Here is a 20,448-nt window from a genome sequence, read left to right as displayed (position 1 = left end):
ATCTCTCTCTCCCGCTATCACACACATTCACTCCATGGCTGGATGGATAGATAGACAGATAGATTAACAAACAATAGATAAATAGACAATAGATGATAGATAGATAGACAATAGATAGACAGACAACAGATGATAGATAGATAAATGATAGATAGATAGACAATAAAGTAGATAGATTTCTCTGTCTTCAACCTCTCTCTCTCTCTCCATCTCCCTCTCTCTCTGACCTTCCTTCCTTCCCACTTAAAAGGACTTTGTGAGTACATTAGACCTACTCATATAATCCAGAATAATCTTCTGTTTTAAGATGCTTAACTTCATTGCACCTGCAAAGTCCTTTTTGCTGTATAAGGTCATATATTCACCATTTCTGGGGACTATGGTCAACCTGTCTGGGGTTGGAAGGGAGGCTCATTATTCTGCCAACCACAGAGAGGGTCTGGGGTCCTGGTGAGTGACTGAGGATTGAAGGTGCCAGTCATCCTTCAAACACTAAAGAGGTGACCAAGGCTATGAAACCTGAATAGCAGAGATCCTCTAGGGATGAGCGGGGGCATAAGGAGATAAGAAAGGGAAGGAAATGTTCAACTCTACTCAAGTGACTTGCGGAAGACTAGCCTTTGTGACTTTCCTGGCAAAGGGGAAATTGAACGAACATTTATGACTCAAGAAGTCAGTTTGGAGAAGCCCCAGACACGTCACTCAACTGTACTCTTAATGAGAATGTGGGGTGAGGGGTGGCTCCAGGGCAGCCCCGCCTGACTAAACTATGTTCCTCCTCTACCCTAAATCCTCCTGTGGCTCCCTATTAACCTCAGGATGAAGTGCAGGCTCATTAATACAGCACTCAAGAGCCTGCCTAATATAGCCAGTGAAAGTGTCAGTCACTCAGTTGTGTCTGACTATTGCAACCCCCATGGACTGTAGCCCATCAGGCTCCTCTGTCCATGGAATTTTCCAGGTAGGAATACTGGAGTGGGTAGCCATTCCCTTCTCCAGGGGCTTTCCCAACCCAGGGACTGAACCCAGGTCTCCTGCATTGCAGGCAGATTCTTTACCATCTGAGCCACCAGAGAAGCCCATATATACCCAGAGCAAACCATAATTCAAAAAGATACATGCACCCCAGCGTTCAGAGCAGCACTATTCACAGCAGCCAAGACATGGAAGCAACCTGAATGTTCGTCAACAGAGGACTGGAGAGAGAAGATGGGATACTCATATACAGTGAAATGCTACTCCACTATAAACACAAGAACAAAATAATACCATTTGCAGCAACATGGATGGACCTAGAGATTGTCATACTGAGTGAGACAGAGAACAAATATCATATGGGATCGCTTATATGTGGAATCTGAAAAAAATGGTGCAAATAAACTTATTTACAAAACAGAAATAGAGTCATAAATGTAGAAAGCAAACTTATGGTTACTGCAGGGAAAGGTAGGTGGGAGATAATTTAGAAGATTGGGAGTGACATATACACACGACTCCATATAAAATAGGTAACTAGTAAGGACCTAGTGTATAGCACAGGGAATTCTGCTCAATACTCTGTAATGACCTATATTGGGAAAGAATTTTAATGAGTGGATATATGTATGTTTAACTGATTCACTTTTCTGTATAGCAGAAACTAACATAACTTTGTAAATCAACAATACTCCAATGAAAATTATAATAAAAATAAAAATAATATGCAAAAATAAACTCAAAACCGATTAAAGACCTAAACGTAAGACCAGAAACTATAAAACTCTTAGAGGAAAACAAGCACAACATTCTATGACATAAATCCTCTATGACCTCCTTCCTGCTGCTGCTGCTGCTAAGTCACTTCAGTCGTGTCCAACTCTGTGCGACCCCATAGATGGCAGCCCACCAGGCTCCCCCGTCCCTGGGATTCTCCAGGCAAGAACACTGGAGTGGGTTGCCATTTCCTTCTCCAATGCATGAAAGTGAAAAGTGGAAGTGAAGTCGTGCAGTCGTGTATGACTCTTAGCGACCCCATGGACTGCAGCCTACCAGGCTCCTCCATCCATGGGATTTGCCAGGCAAGAGTAGTGGAGTGGGGTGCCATTGCCTTCTCCAGACCTCCTTCCTAGAGTAATGGAAATAAAAATAAAAATAAACAAGTGGGATCTAATTAAACTTAAAAGCTTTAGCACAGCAACGGAAACCATAAACCAGGCAAAAAGACAACCTTCAGAATGGGAGAAAATAATAGCAAATGAAATGACTTATAAAAGATTAATTTCTAAAATATACAAGCAGCTCATGCAACTGAATACCAGAAAAACAAACAACCCAATCAAAAAGTGGGCAGAAGACCTAAATAGACATTTCTACAAAGAAGACACACAAATAGCTAACAAACACATGAAAAGATGCCCAACATCACTCATTATTAGAGAAATGCTAATTAAAACTACAATGAGATATCATCTCATGCCAGTCAGAATGGCCATCGTCAAAAAGTCTAACAAACAATAAATGCTGGAGAGGGTTTGGAGAAAAGGGAACCCTCTTGCACTGTTGCTGGGAATGTAAATGGATACAGCTGCTATGGAAGACAGTATGGATATTCCGTAAGAAGCTAGGAATATAACTACCATATGACCCAACAATCCCACTACTGGGCACGTACCTTGAGGAAACCATAATTGAAAAAGACACATGGACCCCAGTGTTTATTGCAGAACTATTTATGATAACTAGAACGTGGAACCAACCTGGATGTCGATCAACAGATGAATGGATAAAAAAGCTGTGGTACATATATACAACAGAATATTACTCAGCCATATAAAGGAACACATTTAAATCAATTCTGATGAGATAGATGAACCTAAAGCCTTTTACAGAGTGGAGTAAGTCAGAAAAAGGAAAACAAATATTGTATACTAGTCCATATATATGAAACCTAGAAAGATGGCACTGATTAACCTATTTGCAGGACAGCACCAGGGAAGCACAGAGAACAGACTGTAGACGCAGGGGCAGGAAGGAGAGGGTGTGACCAATGAACAGAGCAGCATAGAAACATATATACTAACATACGTAAAACAGATAGCCAGTGGGAATTTGGTGTATGACTCAGGGAGCTCAAACCAGGACTCTGTGACAACCTCAAGGGGTGGGGTGGAACGGGAGGTGGGAAGGAGCAAGGGGGCATATGTGTACCTATGGCTGATTCATGTTGATGTATGGCAGAAACCAACACAATATTGTAGGCAATTATTCTTCAATTAAAAATAAATAAATTTTTAAAAATTAAAAGAAGAACAATGCAAACACACACACACACACACACAAAGACCCTGACTAGCCTTATACTTGGAGAAGGCAATGGCACCCCACTCCAGTACTCTTGCCTGGAAACTCCCATGGACGGAGGAGCCTGCTGGGCCGCAGTCCATGGGGTCGCTAAGAGTCGGACGAGACTCAGCGACTTCACTTTCACTTTCACTTTTCACTTTTCTGCATTGGAGAAGGTAATGGCAACCCACTCCAGTGTTCTTGCCTGGAGAATCCCAGGGACGGGGGAGCCTGGTGGGCTGCCGTCTATGGGGTCGCACAGAGTCGGACACGACTGATGCAACTTAGCAGCAGCAGCAGCAGCAGCCTTATAATGGTCCGCCTCTGGCCTCACTGCTCCCTCATCCCTCCAAAGCTCCAGTCATCCTAAACTAACCCAAGTCACCTGTAACGGGCACTGTTGGTGGCCTTGTCCAGCCACCTTTAGCTGCTGGAGCACCCATCCCCCAGTTTCGGTTTCTGTGGGTGTTGCCTGCTAACAGCTCACAGCTTCCCCTTCTCCAAACAACTGCTCTTCAGTTCAATGCCTGCACAAACCCTCAGACCCAACCCATGGCCAATAACTGATGGTCGTGAAGGTCAAAATCTCGCCCCAAGGTGAAGTCAATTCGGGGGGTGTTATTCAGGCTCCAGGGAGCCCTGTGGGATCAGGCTAAGCCTAGGCTCCAGGTAGGACCACCTCTTTGCTCAACTCTTTCTTCCATCTTACCCTCTTTCCCTGTTTATTGAATTTCTATGCATAATATATCATGTGAAATGCTGGGCTGGGTGAATCACAACCTGGAATCAAAATTGCTGGGAGAAATACCAAAAACCTCAGATATGCAGATGATACCACTCTAATGGCAGAGAGCGAAGAACTAAAGAGCCTCTTCATGAGGATAAAAGAGGAGAGTGAAAAAGTTGGCTTAAAGCTCAGCATTCAAAAAACTAAGATCATGGCATCTGGTCCCATCACTCCATGGCAAATAGATGGGGAAAAAGTGGAAACAGTGACAGACTTTATTTTCTTGGGCTCCAAAATCACTGAATACCATGACTGTAACCATGGAATTCAAAAGATGCTTGGTCCTTGGAAGGAAAACTATGACAAACCTAGACAGCATGTTAAACAAAGACATCACTTTGACGGCGAAGGTCCAGATAGGATAGTCAGAGCCATGGTTTTCCCAGTAATCACACATGGATGTGAAAGCTTAACCGTAAAGAAGGCTGAGTGCCAAAGCTCTTATGCTTTCGAACTGTGGTATTGAAGAAGAATCTTGAGAGTCCCTTGGACATCAAGGAGATCAAACCAGTCAATCATAAAGGAAATCAACCCTGAATATTCATTGGAAGGATTGATGCTGAAGCTGAAGGTCCAATATTTTGGCCATCTGATGAGAAGAGCTGACTCATTGGAAAAGACCCTGATGCTGTGAAAGATTGAGGCAAAAGAAGGGGGCAATAGAGAATAAAGTGGTTAGATGGTTTCACGGACTCAATGGACATGAGTTCGAGCAAACTCCAGGAGATAGTGAAGGCAAAGAATCCTGGTGCTGCAGTCCATGGGGTCACAAAGAGTTGGACACAACTTAGAGGGTTTGCACACAAACCATCTTCCCCTCACTCATCCTCTGCCATGCCCTCCATTAATAAACCCCAAAATAAGAATCCTTATGGCAGAGTCAGCTTTCAGGGAAGCCTAAGAACCCCTTCCCACCATTAGACACTAAGCTGTCTCCAACAACACAAGAGAAGACTCTACCTATGGACATCACCAGATGGTCAACACCAAAATCAGATTGATTATATTCTTTGCAGCCAAAGATGGAGAAGCTCTATACAGTCAGCAGAAACAAGACCAGGAGCTGACTGTGGCTCAGATCATGAACTCCTTATTGCCAAATTCAGACTTAAATTGAAGAAAGTATGGGAAATCACTAGGACATTCAGGTATGACCTAAATCAAATCCCTTATGGTTATACAGGGGAAGTGACAAATAGATTCAAGGGATTACATCTGATAGACAGAGTGCCTGAAGAACTATGGACGGAGGTTTGTGACATTGTACAAGAGGCAGTGATCAAGACTATCCCCAAGAAAAAGAAATGCCAAAAGGCAAAATGGTTGTCTGAGGAGGCCTTACAAATAGCTGAGAAAAGAAAAGAAGCTAAAGGCAAAGGAAAAAAGGCAAGATATACCCATTTGAATGCAGAGTTCCAAGGAATAGCAAGAAGAGATAAGAAAGCCTTCCTTGGTGATCAGTGCAAAGAAATAGAGGAAAACAATAGAATGGGAAAGACTAGAGATCTCTGCAAGAAAATTAGAGATACCAAGGGAACATTTCATGCAAAGATGGGCTCAATAAAGTACAGAAATGGTATGGACCTAAAAAAAGCAGAAGATATTAAGAAGAGACAGCAAGAAAACACAGAAGAACTATACAAAAAAGATCTTCATGACCAAGATAACCATGATGGTGTGATCACTCACCTAGAGCCAGACACCTGGAATGCAAAGTCAAGTGGGCCTTAGGAAGCATCTCTATGGACAAAGCTAGTGGAGGTGATGGAATTCCTGTTGAGCTATTTCAAATCCTGAAAGATGATGCTGTGAAAGTGCTGCACTCAATACGCCAGCAAATTTGGAGGACTCAGCAGTGGGCTGAAAAGGTCAGTTTTCATTTCAATCCTGAAAAAAAGCAATGCCAAAGAATGCTCAAACTACTGCACAATTGCACTCATCTCACACGCTAGCAAAGTAATGCTCAAAATTCTTCAAGCCAGGCTTCAACAGTATGTGAACCATGAACTTTCAGATGTTCAAGCTGGGTTTAGAAAAGGCAGAGGAACCAGAGACCAAATTGCCACATCCATTGGGTCATTGAAAAAGCAAGAGAGTTCCAGAAAAACATCTACTTCTTCTTTATTGACTATGCCAAAGCCTTTATGTGGATCACAACAAACTGTGGAAAATTCTTAAAAAGATGGGAATACCAGACCACTTGACCTGCCTCCTGAGAAATAATGTATGCAGGTCAAGAAGTAACAGTTAGGACTAGACATGGAACAACAGACCGGTTCCAAATAGGAAAAGGAGTACGTCAAGGCTGTATATTGTCACCCTGCTTATTTAACTTATATGCAGAGTACATCATGAGAAATGCTGGGCTGGATGAAGCACAACCGGGAATCAAGATTGCCAGGAAAATTATCAATAACCTCAGATATGCAGATGACACCACCCTTATGGCAGAAAGCGAAGAGGAACTAAAGAGCCTCTTGATGAAAGTGAAAGAGTCAAGAGTAAAAAAGTTGGCTTAAAACTCAACATTCAGAAAAACTAAGATCATGGCATCTGGGCCCATTACTTCATGGCAAGCAGATGCAGAAACAATGGAAACAGTGAGAGACTTTATTTTGGGGGGCTCCAAAATCACTGCAGATGGTGACTGCAGCCATGAAATTAAAAGACATTTAGTCCTTTAAATAAAAGTTATGACCAACTTAGATAGCATATTAAAAAGCAGAGACATTACTTTGCCAGGGCTTCCCTGGTGGCTCAGACGGTAAAGTGTCTGTCTGCAATGTGGGAGACCAGGGTTCGATCCCTGGGTTGGGAAGATCCCTGGAGAAGGAAATGACAACCCACTCCAATATTCTTACCTGGAAAATGTTGTGGATTGAGGAGCCTTGTAGGCTACAGTCCAGAGGGTCACAAAGCGTCGGACACGACTGAGTGACTTCGCTTACTTTGCCAACAAAGGTTCATCTAGTCAAAGCTATGGTTTTTCTAGAAGTCATGTATGGATGTGAAAGTTGGACTATAAAGAAAGCTGAGTGCCGAAGAATTGATGCTTTTGAACTATGGTGCTAGAGAAGACTCTTGAGAGTCCCTTGGATGGCAAGGAGATCCAACTAGTCAATCCTAAAGGAAAGCAGCCTTGAATATTCATTGGAAGGACTGATGCGGAAGCTGAAACTCCAGTACTTTGGCCACCTGATGTGAAGAATGGACTCATTGGAAAAGAGTTGGGAAAGATCGAAGGCGGGAGGAGAAGGGGATGACAGAGGATGAGATGTTTGGATGGCATCACCGACTCAGTGGAACTGAGTTTGAGTAGCCTCTGGGCATTGGTGATGGACAGGGAAGCCTGGCATGCTGCAGTCCATGGGATCACAAAGAGTCAGACACGACTAAGCAACTGAACTGAACTGAACTGTCTTAAGAACTGAGGTCTGTCACGGATACTCATGAGTCCCATATCCTATGTATGTTTCCTATGTAAATATCACCTCCTGAGAGGGCAGCAGAGCTTTCCAGTGTAAATATCACCTCTTCCCAGGACTTCCCATGTAACTATCACCTCCACCAGGGAGCCTTCCAGTGTAATTATCATCTCCCCCAAGAAGCTTTCCCATATAAATATCATCTCCTACAGGAAACCCTCCCTGCCCTCTGCTTCAAGATTAGGGACTTCTTCTGTGCTTCCCTGGCAGCTCAGAGGTTAAAGCATCTGCCTGCAATGTGGGAGACCTGGGTTCGATCCCTGGGTTAGGAAGATCCCCTGGAGAAGGAAACGGCAACCCACTCCAGTATTCTTGCCTGGAGAATCCCATGGACAGAGGAGCCTGGTGGGCTGCAGTCCATGGGGTCGCAATGAGTCGGACACGACTGAGCGACTTCACTTCACTCACTCTGCGCTTCTCCAAATCCCAACGCTCAGCATGATCTATGCTTATTGGAAAGAAAGAAAGTGAAGTATTAGTTGCTCCACTGTGTCCGACTTTTTGCAACCCAGTGGACTATGGCCCACCAGGCTCCTCTGTCCATGGAATTCTGCAGGCAAGAATACGGGAGTGGGTTGCCATTTCCTTCTTCAGGATAACTTCCCGATCCAGGGATAGAACCTGGGTTTCCTGCATTACAGGCAGACTCTTTACTGTCTGAACCACCGAGTCTGCTTCCTTCAAAGACTGGGAGCATCACAGGGGCTGGAAAGGGATTCTGTGGGACACTGTATCCTAGAAAATGAGGAAACAAAAGAAGAAAAAAGGGGAACTAATGAATATCCTGATCCTCCCCTGACCTCAGAGAGATGACCAGAGATTTGATGCATTTGGGGGTGAGCAGCAGCAGCCTTTCTACTGGACTAAAGGAAAAGGAGCCCTGAGAGGGAAACAGATGATAAAGGCCAGAGCCACTGCTTTCTCTGAATGATTCCTAGTTATCCTGGGCTCCTCAGACCCCTGCCAAGTAGCAGTGATCTATTGACAATCCCCCAGAACCATACCCAGTTCAATGATTCCCTAGGATGATTCTTAGAACTTGGCACATAGCTATCCTCTCAGTTCAGATCAGATCAGTCCCTCAGTCGTGTCCGACTCTTTGCGACCCCATGAATCACAGCACACCAGGCCTCCCTGTCCATCACCAACTCCCAGAGTTCACACAGACTCATGCCCATCAAATCAGTGATGCCATCCAGCCATCTCATCCTCTGTCATCCCCTTCTCCTCCTGCCCCCAATCCCTCCCAGCATCAGAGTCTTTTCCAGTGAGTCAACTCTTCACATGAGGTGGCCAAAGAACTAGAGTTTCAGCTTTAGCATCGTTCCTTCCAAAGAAATCCCAGGGCTGATCTCCTTCAAAATGGACTGGTTGGATCTCCTTGCCATCCAAGGGACTCTCAAGAGTCTTCTCCCACACCACAGTTCAAAAGCATCAATTCTTCAGTGCTCAGCTTTCTTCACGGTCCAACTCTCACATCCATACATGACCACTGGAAAAATCATAGCCTTGACTAGACAGACCTTTGTTGGCAAAGTAATGTCTCTGCTTTTCAATATGCTATCTAGGTTGGTCATAAGTTTTCTTCCAAGAAGTAAGCGTCTTCTAATTTCATGGCTGCAGTCAGCATCTGCAGTAATTTTGGAGCCCCAAAAAATAAAGTCTGACACGGTTTCCACTGTTTCCCCATCTATTTCCCATGAACTGATGGGACCAGATGCCATGATCTTACTTTTATGAAGGTTGAGTTTTAAGCCAACTTTTTCACTCTCCTCTTTCACCTTCATCAAGAGGCTTTTTAGTTCCTCTTCACTTTCTGCCATAAGGGTGGTGTCATCTGCATATCTGAGCTTATTGATATTTCTCCTGGCAATCTTGAGTCCAGCTTGTGTTTCATCCAGCCCAGCATTTCTCATGATGTACTCTGCATATAAGTTAAATAAGCAGGGTGACAATATACAGCCTTGACATACTCCTTTTCCTATTTGGAACCAGTCTGTTGTTCCATGTCCAGTTCTAACTGTTGCTTCCTGACCTGCATACAGATTTCTCAAGAAGCAGATCAGGTGGTCTGGTATTCCCATCTCTTTCAGAATTTTCCACAGTTTATTGTGATCCACACAGTCAGAGGCTTTGGCATAGTCAATAAAGAAGAAGTAGATGTTTTTCTGGAACTCTCTTGCTTTTTTGATGATCCAGCAGATGTTGGCAATTTGGTCTCTGGTTCCTCTGCCTTTTCTAAAATCAGCTTGAACATCTGGAAGTTCACGGTTCACGTATTGCTGAAGCCTGGCTTGGAGAATTTTGAGCATTACTTTGCTAGCGTGTGAGATGAGTGCAATTGTGCGGTAGTTTGAACATTCTTTGGCATTGCCTTTCTTTGGGATTGGAATGAAAACTGACCTTTTCCAGTCCTGTGGCCACTGCTGAGTTTTCCAAATTTGCTGGCATATTGAGTGCAGCACTTTCACAGCATCATCTTTCAGGATTTGAAATAGCTCAACTGGAATTCCATCACCTCCACTAGCTTTGTTCGTAGTGATGCTTTCTAAGGCCCACTTGACTTCACATTCCAGGATATCTGGCTCTAGGTGAGTGATCACACCATCGTGATTATCTTGGTCATGAAGATCTTTTTTGTACAGTTTTTCTGTGTATTCTTGCCACCTCTTCTTAATATCTTCTGCTTCTGTTAGGTGCATACCATTTCTGTCCTTTATCGAGCTCATCTTTGCATGAAATGTTCCCTTGGTATCTCCAATTTTCTTGAAGAGATCTCTAGTCTTTCCCATTCTGTTGTTTTCCTCTATTTCTTTGCATTGATCTCTGAGGAAGGCTTTCTCATCTCTTCTTGCTATTCTTTGGAACTCTGCATTCAGATGCTTATATCTTTCCTTTTCTCCTTTGCTTTTCACTTCTCTTCTTTTCACAGCTATTTGTAAGGCCTCCCCAGGCAGGCATTTTGCTTTTTTGCATTTCTTTTCCGTGGGGATGGTCTTGATCCCTGTCTCCTGTACAGTGTCACGAACCTCAGTCCATAGTTCATCAGGCACTCTGTCTATCAGTGAGATACAAAGCAAATCAACAAGAGGAAAGTACTGGGACTTCCATTGTTGTCCAGTGGTTCAGACTCCATGCTTCCAAGGCAGGGGGCCTGGGTTTGATCCCTGGTTGGTGAATTAAGATCCAAATGCCAGCAAAAAATAATAATAATAATAATACATTAAAAAACAAACAAACAACAACAACAAAAAAAAAAAAAAAAAACAGAGGAACGGGTTGAAGTCCAGAGGAAATTACGTTCAATCTTCCAGGATTGCCTAGGACCAGGAGTGGAGGGAGAGAAGGATGATCAAAGGGATGAAGAAAATTTAGGAGGAATGACGAAAATGTTCTCTATCTTAATTGCAACAGAGTTTGTCAAAATGCACCAAATCTTATACTGTGAAAAGAAACAGTTTGTTGTGTGTAAATCACTCTCTTGATAGAATTGCTAAGATTAACTCCAAAATGAAGAGTACCCAGCATTCTGTCAAATTATTGTATTGTGCATGCCACATGAAGAGAACAAATTGTTAGATTTTGTATACTATGTATAAAGGGACCAAATTATTTTTATATTATTTATATTATATAAATGGATATTTATATTTATATATTTATATTATATAAACGGATCAGAAGACATGTGCTTCGAGGATCACTAGTGAATTGTGTCCTCTTTTTCATTTAAGCATTTGTTTAAATAGATAGCTAATCTTGGGACTTCCCTGGTGATCCAGTGGCTAAGACTCTGAGCTCTCAATGCAGGGGATGGGGATTTGATCCCTGGTCAAGTCCTTAGATCCCTCAGGTTGCAATTAAAGATCTGGCATGCTGCAACGTAGTTCAAAGATCTTGCAATGCCCCAACTTAAGCCAGGCATAGCTAAAGGAATATTTTTTTAAATAGATAGCTGATCTTATTTCGCAACTATAAAGACCTCAGAAAGCTTAGAAACGATCTAAACGCACACTCCCTTTAAAACCGAAATGAAACAGCAAACACTAAAGCAGTGTGTGTTTCCTAACTGCACCCAGACAGATAAGAAATGTTCCTGGGAAGTCCTTCTCCATCCACAGTGACAGCATGGTTACACGCGGGAACCTACACAGTGAACGTGTGTTAATCTCATGTAATCTAATGGAACATTCCTCTCGAGTGCATTGCTGGTGTTTGCAGGCATTGCTGCACGCCTGATCTCCCTCTGCAAAATAACTGCAGAAACTTGGTTCTCCGAATGCTTTTCTAGTGATTATTCCATCTCACTGCTAGAGGAACTGTAAGTAGACCTCGTTTGGACAGAACCAAAAGTATCAACAGAAGAGGATGTGGACAGACAGAGCTGTGAGAGAAACATAAGAAGTCTTAATATTTGCTCTCCAAACACAGGGTAATTAGGGGCCAGAATTTGAAGAAGCAATTCTCCAACAGTGTAAGAAGAAAGTGGGCCTCCAGGTCTGAGCCTCTGCAACTGTCAAAGACTCTGGAAGGAGTGAAACATCAGAAGGAGACAGCCCTTGAGGACTTCCCAGTGGTTAAGACTCTGTGCTTCCAATGCAGGGGGCAAACGTTCAGTCCCTGGTCAAGAAACTAGATCCCACATGCCACGCGGCATGGCCACAAAAGAACAAGACAGCCCAAACAAGGGATAATTCTGTCCATGAGCTTAGAATACACGGGCAGATAGAACTAGTATCGGTGCATTCCTTTGCTGGGGCTTTCCATACAAAATCCTACAGGTGGTGCTGGTGGTAAAGAAACAGCCTGCCAAAGAGGAGACACAGCGATGTGGGTTTCATCCCTGGGTCGGGAAGATCCCCGGGAGGAGGAAATGACAACCCGCTCCAGTGTTCTCGCCTGGAGAATCCTGTGCACAGATGAGCCTGGCAGGCTACATGGAGTCGCCAAAGAGTCAGATGCAATTGAGTACTCGTGTGTGCTCACACACACACACACACACACACACACACGTAGGTGGCTTAAGCAACAGAGAGATATTCTCTCATGGTCTGGAGGCAGGGTGCCCACAGTCAGGATGTCAGCAGGGCTGGGTCTCTCTGCGGCCTCTCTCCTCATCTCGTAGACAACCGTCTTCTCCCTGTGTCCTCACAGGGCCGTCCCTCTGCTCAGGTGTCCGTGTCCTAATCTCCTCTTCTCTTAAGGACACAGTCCTTGTGGGTCAGAGCCTGCCCTAATGACCTCATTTAACTTCACCTCTGTGAAGACCCCCACCTCCAAGAACAGTCGCATTCTGAGGACCTGGAGTTGAAAACTTTAACAAACAGGTTTTGTTCAGAGACGGGGACACATTTCAATCCATCACACTCACATTCCAGTTCCAACCACTCAGCATGTGACCTTAAAACGTGCTGTTTTCTCATCTACTGAAAAATATGTCTACTTCTGGAAGGAACCTAAATGTCTGTGACAGAGAAGTGGATAAAGAAGATGTGGCATACCTCTATAATGGAATACTACTCAGCCATGAAAAAGAATGAAAGCCTGTCATTTATAGCAACATACATGGGCCTAGAGATTCTAAGTGAAGTAAATCAGACAAAGGTAAATATCATATGTGGAATCTAAAAAATGATACAAATGAACTTATTTACAGAACAGAAATAGACTCACAAACATAGAAAACAAACTTATGGTTACAAAGGGGGAGAGGGAGGGGAAAAATTCAGAGTTTAACAGATACACACCACTATATATAAAATCAGCAAAGGTCTTACTGTAGAGCACAGGAAACTATATTCAATATCTTGTAATAATCTATAAAGGAAAACAATCTGAAAAAGAATACGATGTAGAGATAGATGGAGGAATAACTGAATCAGTTTGCTGTATGCCTGAAATGTTATAAATCAACTATACTCCAATTAAAAATTAATTTTAAAAAATATACATGTCTACTTCAAATAGTAATCATAGGGACTAAATGAAGTAACATAGCACTTAGCCAAAGCACTTAGAGTAACAAAATACCCAGAAAACACGCATCAGCTATATTATCACTCTTACAATACACTACATACATCTACATCCATGTACATACATATTATTAGGCTTCCTTAGTGGCTCAGTGAAGAAGGCTGAGCGCTGAAGAATTGATGCTTTTGAACTGTGGTGTTGGAGAAGATTCTTGAGAGTCCCTTGGACTGCAAGGAGATCCAACCAGTCCATTCTGAAGGAGATAAGCCCTGGGATTTCTTTGGAAGGAATGATGCTAAAGCTGAAACCCCAGTACTTTGGCCACCCCATGTGAAGATTTGACTCATTGGACTCTGATGCTGGGAGGGATTGGGGGCAGGAGGAGAAGGGGATGACAGAGGATGAGATGGCTGGATGGCATCACTGACCCGATGGACGTGAGTCTCGGTGAACTCCGGGAGTTGGTGATGAACAGGGAGGCCTGGTGTGCTGCGATTCATGGGGTCGCAAAGAGTCGGACACGACTGAGCTACTGAACTGAACTGAACTGAGTGGCTCAGTAAAGAATCTGCCTGCAATGCAAGAGTTACGGGTTCGATCCCTGGGTCAGGAAGATCCACTGGAGGAGGAAATGGCAACCCATTCTGGTATTCTTGCTTGGGAAATCCCATGGACAGAGATTTTCACATGTCATGAAATATTGTTCTTGTTTTGATCTTCTTCAACCACTTGTTTACTTTTTGGCTGAACCATGCAACTTGTGGGATCTTAGTTCCCCTCTGAGGCATCGACTCCACACCCCCTGCAGTGAAAGTGCTGAGTACTAACTGCTGGACTGCCAGGGAACTCCCTCTTCATCCATTTCAATGTAAAAAACACTCATAGAAGCACTATTCCCAAAAGCCAAAAGGTGGAAACAGCCCAGATATCTGTCAACAGATGAGTGGATATGCAAAATATGCTATATCTATCTGTTACATAATTAACAGATCAGCTCTTCACATTGAGTGGCCAAAGTATTACAGCTTCAGCATCAGACCCTGATGCTGGGAAAGATTGAAGGCTAAAGGTGAAGGGGGCGATAGAGAATGAGAAGGTTGGATGGCATCACCGACTTAAAAGACATGAGTTTGAGAAAACTCTGGGGGCTAGTGAAGGACAGGAAAGCCTGGGGTGCTGCAGTCCATGGGGTCGCAAAGAGTCAGACCCAACTTAGCGACCAAACAACAACCATCACAATCTGTTACCCAACCAAACTTGGATCCAAGCCATGGTGTAAATATATTATGTATATTTACCACAATAAAATATTATAAATTTTTACAAATCTTCGAACTTGCAGCTTAACTCAGGATGAGTTTTGATCGCCCCTTGTTCCCCTAAGAAAGCACTTTTGTGCAGAACACAAGTATATATAAAAACACCAGCTTCCCATCAAGGTTAGAAAAAAATCCCAAGTTTCCATCATGGTCTGTCTCTGCCAACCTCTTACTTCTCTCTTTTCTCTATTTCAGCCACTTTGGCCTTATTACTAGTTCTTGATTTCACCAAACTCATTCTTCATACTTCCATAAAGCGGTTTAAAAAAAAAAAAAAAGAAGCAGCTCTATCCTACATCTGACTTCATTGCCTGAAATTCCACTGTTAGAAAGTCATTCCTTTGGCTAAAGGCATTTCTCTTCCAGGAAATACAGGGTACAGACTCAACAGTCTCCTCAGAGCCTTTTCACTTTTCATTTCCTCTGTTTAAAACACACATTTTTCCTCCTCGTTTGTCCATGGTGCACTCTCTCCATTCATTTGGGGTCTCAGTTCAAAAGTCAGAGATGACTTCCCTGCTGTCTGATCAATAATAACCACCCGCCACCATCAAGACACCCTCTACCCTGCTACTCTACATACATTCTTTTCCTCCAAGAAGCTACTTTCTAAGTAAACTCAAGCTGAGGTCACATCTTTGCTTATCTCTTGCCGCTTCCAGTTTACAGAGGTCAGTGTGGCCAGAACAAGAAGAATAATGCAAATTACATAAGGTCCTATGGGTCATCCTAAGGATTCAGTTTGGTGCCTGAATTATATGATATTGATTGTGCTTTTGCAGAATGGATTGGAAATTGGGGAGACTTTTACAAAAGTCAATGAACATGATGATACTAATGACTTGAAATAAACTGGGACAAGTGTAAAATGCCATGCCAGCATGCACTGAATAAATCCCCTTACTCCATGGCTCCGTCCTCCTGCAGCTTAAAGTGCAAACTTTTTTTACAACTTTTTTGGCTGAGCTGGGTCTTTTTTTTTTTTTTTTTTTTTAATGTGGTCCACCGGCTCTTCATTGCTGTGGGGGCTCGCCACAACTCTTGTTGTGGCGAGCAGGGTCTACTCCCTAGGTGCGGTGGATGGGCTTCTCACTGCAGTGGCGTCTCTTATCGCAGGTCACGGACTCCAGACTGCCGGCTTCAGTAGTTGCGACGTGCAGGTTCAGTAGTTGTAGCTTCCAGGCTTAGTTGCCCCGCAGTATGTGGAATATTCCTGGACTAGGGATCGAAACTGTGTCCCTTGCACTGGTTAGAGGAGTCCTATGCACTGTGGGTTAGTGCCTCAGTCATGTCCGACTCTTTGCGACCCCATGGACTGTAGCCTGCCAGGTTCCTCTGTCCATGGAATTCTCCAGGCAAGAATACTGGAATGGGTTGCCATTCCCTTCTCCAGGGGATCTTCCCAACCCAGGGATCGAACTCAGGTCTCCCTCATTGCAGGAAGATTCTTTGCCGTCTGAGCCCGCTAGGAAGCACGTACTACCATCAGGGAAGTCCCAAAGCTCAAACTTGTAAGCCTGATGTAGAGCCCGCCCTTCCAGCCTGGTCACAGAAGCAGAAAGTTTAGAATCCGCCGTGGCCACTAGAGGGCAGCACACAGCTTCAAATTGGTGAAGCGGGAACACAAGGCAAAAAGATTTCATTGAACCTGAGCCGTTGCTGCTTCCTCTCAAACGTTGTCCTGAGTCGCCGAGGACAGGCTTTCATCAAGTGAACAGTCCCCATGAAATGTGATAGGAACCCAACGTGGAAATCCACCGCAGGAGTCAATTTTGGGAGGTGATGAAGATGTTTATGGCCTAGATACTGGTGACGCTTTTGTAGGAGGATGAAAAAGAGAGTGTGTTAGTCACTCAGTCTGTGTCTGACTCTTTGCGACCCCCATGGACTGTAGCCTGCCAGTCTCCTCTGTCCATGGGATTTTCCAGGCAAGAATACTGGAGTGGGTTGTCATTTACTTCTCGAGGGCATTTTCCCTACCCAGGGATCAAACTCAGGTCTCCTGCACTGCAGGCAGATTCTTTACCATCTGAGCTACCAGTGTGGATAGGTATCCCCAAACTCATTGCTATGTATACACTCAATGTGTACAAGTTTTATATTAATATGTCAATCATACCTCAATAAACTAGGTTCAAAACGAAAGAAAAAAATGCCCTCTGCCTGACTTCATTGGCATTCCACCATTAGAGAGTCATTTCTTTGGCTTTAATATTTCTCTTCCAAGAGATACAGGGTACTAACTCAACAGCACAAGCTGAGCCCTGGAAGGGATTAAAGAATCAGGAAGAGTCTTTGTGTCACAGTAAAAGGTTCTGGGCAGAGCCCACTGCACATACAGCAGGTGTCTTTTCAGCAGTATGCTTAGTAAGAGTTAGTGGCTCAGTTGTATCCAACTCTTTGTGACCCCATGGACTGTAGCCTGCCCGTCTTCTCTGTCCATGGAATTCTCCAGGCAAGAATACTGGAGTGGGTTGCCATTTCCTTCTCCAGGGGATCTTCCCCACCCTGGCATCATACCCAGGTCTTCTGCATTGCAGGCAGATTCTTTACCATCTGAGCCACTTGGGAAGCCCTTAAACACATGCTTATCTTCCAAAGACCTAGATCCAACCTCTCCTTCCAGGAAACTCATTCCTCTTGGCTCCTCCAACTCTGTGTTTCTCCCTCTTGCCCCAACCTGGCCACATGAAGCTGCGAGTGTTAGTATCCAACAACTCTGACGTGAGGCCTTTATGGATCCCGTCCCTATACTTTTGGGTGAATGAATTGAGGGTGGGATTGGGGGTACCTCTGGGCAGTGTAATGAAGCTGCAGGGCCAAAAGTATAAAGAGCTCTTTCTATTGTTCAAACCTGGGCTTATATAAGCAGGCTTGTGAACAAGCGCGTGTGCACACACACACAGACAGACACACACATACACTCACCCTGCTCTCCACTTTGCCAAGCCAAGTTATCTGCCAAGGAGGTTGGTGCACTACTCCCAATATCCACCAGAGGGCAGGCGTGGCTTAATTTGGGGCTATCTTCATTTGTTGTGTGTGTGTGTGTGTGTGTGTGTGTGTATGTGTGTGAGAGAGAGAGAGAGAGAGAAAAAGAGAGAGAGAGATTTACAGGTTTGGTTTTGTTTTTCCCTTTGGATGATGGCCATTCTGACCTGGGATGGCTTTGGTTTCCCAAGTGGCGCTAGTGGTAAAGAACCCACCTGCCACTGCAGGAGACATAAGAGACAAAGGTTGGATCCTTGGATCTGATCAGGAAGATCCCCTGGAAAAGGAAATGGCAACCCACTCCAGTATTCTTGCCTGGGAAATCCCATGGACAGAGGAGCCTGGAGGTCTACCGTCCATAGGGTTGCAAAGAGTTGGACCCGATGGAAGCTACTTAGCACACACGCATTCTGATCAGTGTGAGGTGATGCCTCATTGTAGTTTTGATTTACATTTCTCTAATAATTAGTGCCAACAAAGGTCCATCTAGTCGAGGCTATGGTTTTTCCACTGGTCATGTATGGATGTGAGAGTTGGACTGTGAAGAAAGCTGAGCGCCAAAGAATTGATGCTTTTGAACTGTGGTGTTGGAGAAGACTCTTGAGAGTCCCTTGGACTGCAAGGAGAGCCAACTTGTCCATTCTAAAGGAGATCAGTCCTGGGTGTTCATTGGAAGGACTGATGCTGAAGCTGAAACTCCAATACTTTGGCCACCTCATGAGAAGAGTTTACTCATTGGAAAAGATCCTGATGCTGGGAGGGATTGGAGGCAGGAGGAGAAGGGGAAGACAGAGGATGAGATGGCTGGATGGCATCATCGACTCAATGGACATGAGTTTGAGTGAACTCCGGGAGTTGGTGATGGACAGGGAGGCCTGGCACGCTGCGATTCATGGGGTCACAAAGAGTCGGACACGACTGAGCGACTGAACTGAACTGAATAATTAGTGGTAGCAAACATCTTTTCATGTGCTTGTTGGCCATCTTTTGTGATGTTTATAAATGTACCTGTTTGATCCAATGGATATATGTCTGATTGTGTTTGAAGTCTGTCCACCAATTTTACCTGTGGATGTCTTCATCTGAGTAAGTAAGGGCAGGGTGTATTGTTTGAGGATGTTGTATCTGTCAATCTGTCTGCTTGTCTCGGGTACCATATGGTGTGTGCTTGGGGTGTGCTTCTGCACCTGGCTGAGTAGACACATGTCTCCGCACCTATCTTTATAAATCAGTTTGACAGGTGCACCTCTGAATTGCCAGTTGAAAGCGGGTGTCAGTATTTTTGCACCTCTGTGTAGGCGTTTCTAATCTTATTTCAGTTAGTTTCAGTATTTGGGGAGGGGAGTATTTGGGGTCTGGGATCTGTTGGCCTGGTGTAATGAGGGGAGGATATCTGTGTGCATCCCTAGAGATGTCCGCTTGACATCAGACGTGGGCAGATCCTTTCAGTGTCCACCTGCATGCCTGCTTTCCGGTCTATTTGCTGTATTTGCCTGTCTGTGTGTATTTGGGGGGCTGTGTTTCTTCATGACAGTCAGTGCACCTGCTTGGCCTGTTATGTGTCTGTTTCATCACAAGGGCCTTTATATCCATCACGTGTGTTATGGGTTAAATTGCATTGACACCCCCCCCCCACAAATAGAGACCTAACACCCAGGACCTCAGAATGTGACCTTATCTAGAAATAGGATCTTGGCAGATATGATGAGTTAATTTGAGGCCACACTGGAGTAAGGGGGGCCCTTAATCCAGTTAGATTGGTGTCCTTATGGTGGTTTAGTTGCTAAGTCATGTCTGACTCTTTTGTGACCCCATGGACTGTAGCCCTCCTGTAGGAGGGCAGAGTGCTGTGTCCACGGGATTTCCCAGGCAAGAATCCTGGAGTGGGTTGCCATTTCCTTTTCCAGGGGCTCTTCCCGACCCAGGAATAGAACCCATGTTTCTTGCATTGCAGGCGGATTCTTTACCAACTGAGCCATAGGGAAGCCAGTGTCCTTTTAGAAAGGAGAAATTTCTTTGTTTTTTGTTTTTGTTTTCGCCTCGTGGCTTGCAGAATCTTACTTTCCAAACTGAGGATCAAACTCTGGTCCTTGGCAGTGGAAGCTCGGAGTCCTAACCACTGGACCACCAGGGATTCCCCAGGAGGGAGAGATTGGACACATGCGCACAAGTAGGCTGCTGTGTCAACACTGGAGTTGTGCTCCCACAAGGCAAGAAGCTCCCAAGAGGTGAGAGAGAGAGATGCCTGAAACAGATGTCTCTCCACCATCTTCAGAGGGAGAACAGCCCCCCGCTGACACCTTGATCTTGAACTTCTGGTCCCCAGAAATGTGAGACAATCCATTTGTTTGGTTTAATTAAGCCTTTCATGGCAGGAAAGCAATGGCAAACCTAGACAGTGTGTTCAAAAGCAAAAACATCAGTTTGCTGACAAAGGTCCGTACAGTCAAGGCTATAGTTTTTCCAGTAGTCATGTACAGATGTGAGGGTTGGACCATAAAGAAGGCTGAGCACCAAAGAATTGATGCTTTTGAACTGTGGTGTTGGAGAAGACTCTTGAGAGTCCCTT

Source organism: Bos indicus x Bos taurus, chromosome 7 (genome assembly GCF_003369695.1).
Source record: "Bos indicus x Bos taurus breed Angus x Brahman F1 hybrid chromosome 7, Bos_hybrid_MaternalHap_v2.0, whole genome shotgun sequence".
NCBI classification, from domain to species: Eukaryota; Metazoa; Chordata; class Mammalia; order Artiodactyla; family Bovidae; genus Bos; species Bos indicus x Bos taurus.
Note: the sequence above shows the minus strand (reverse complement) of the source record.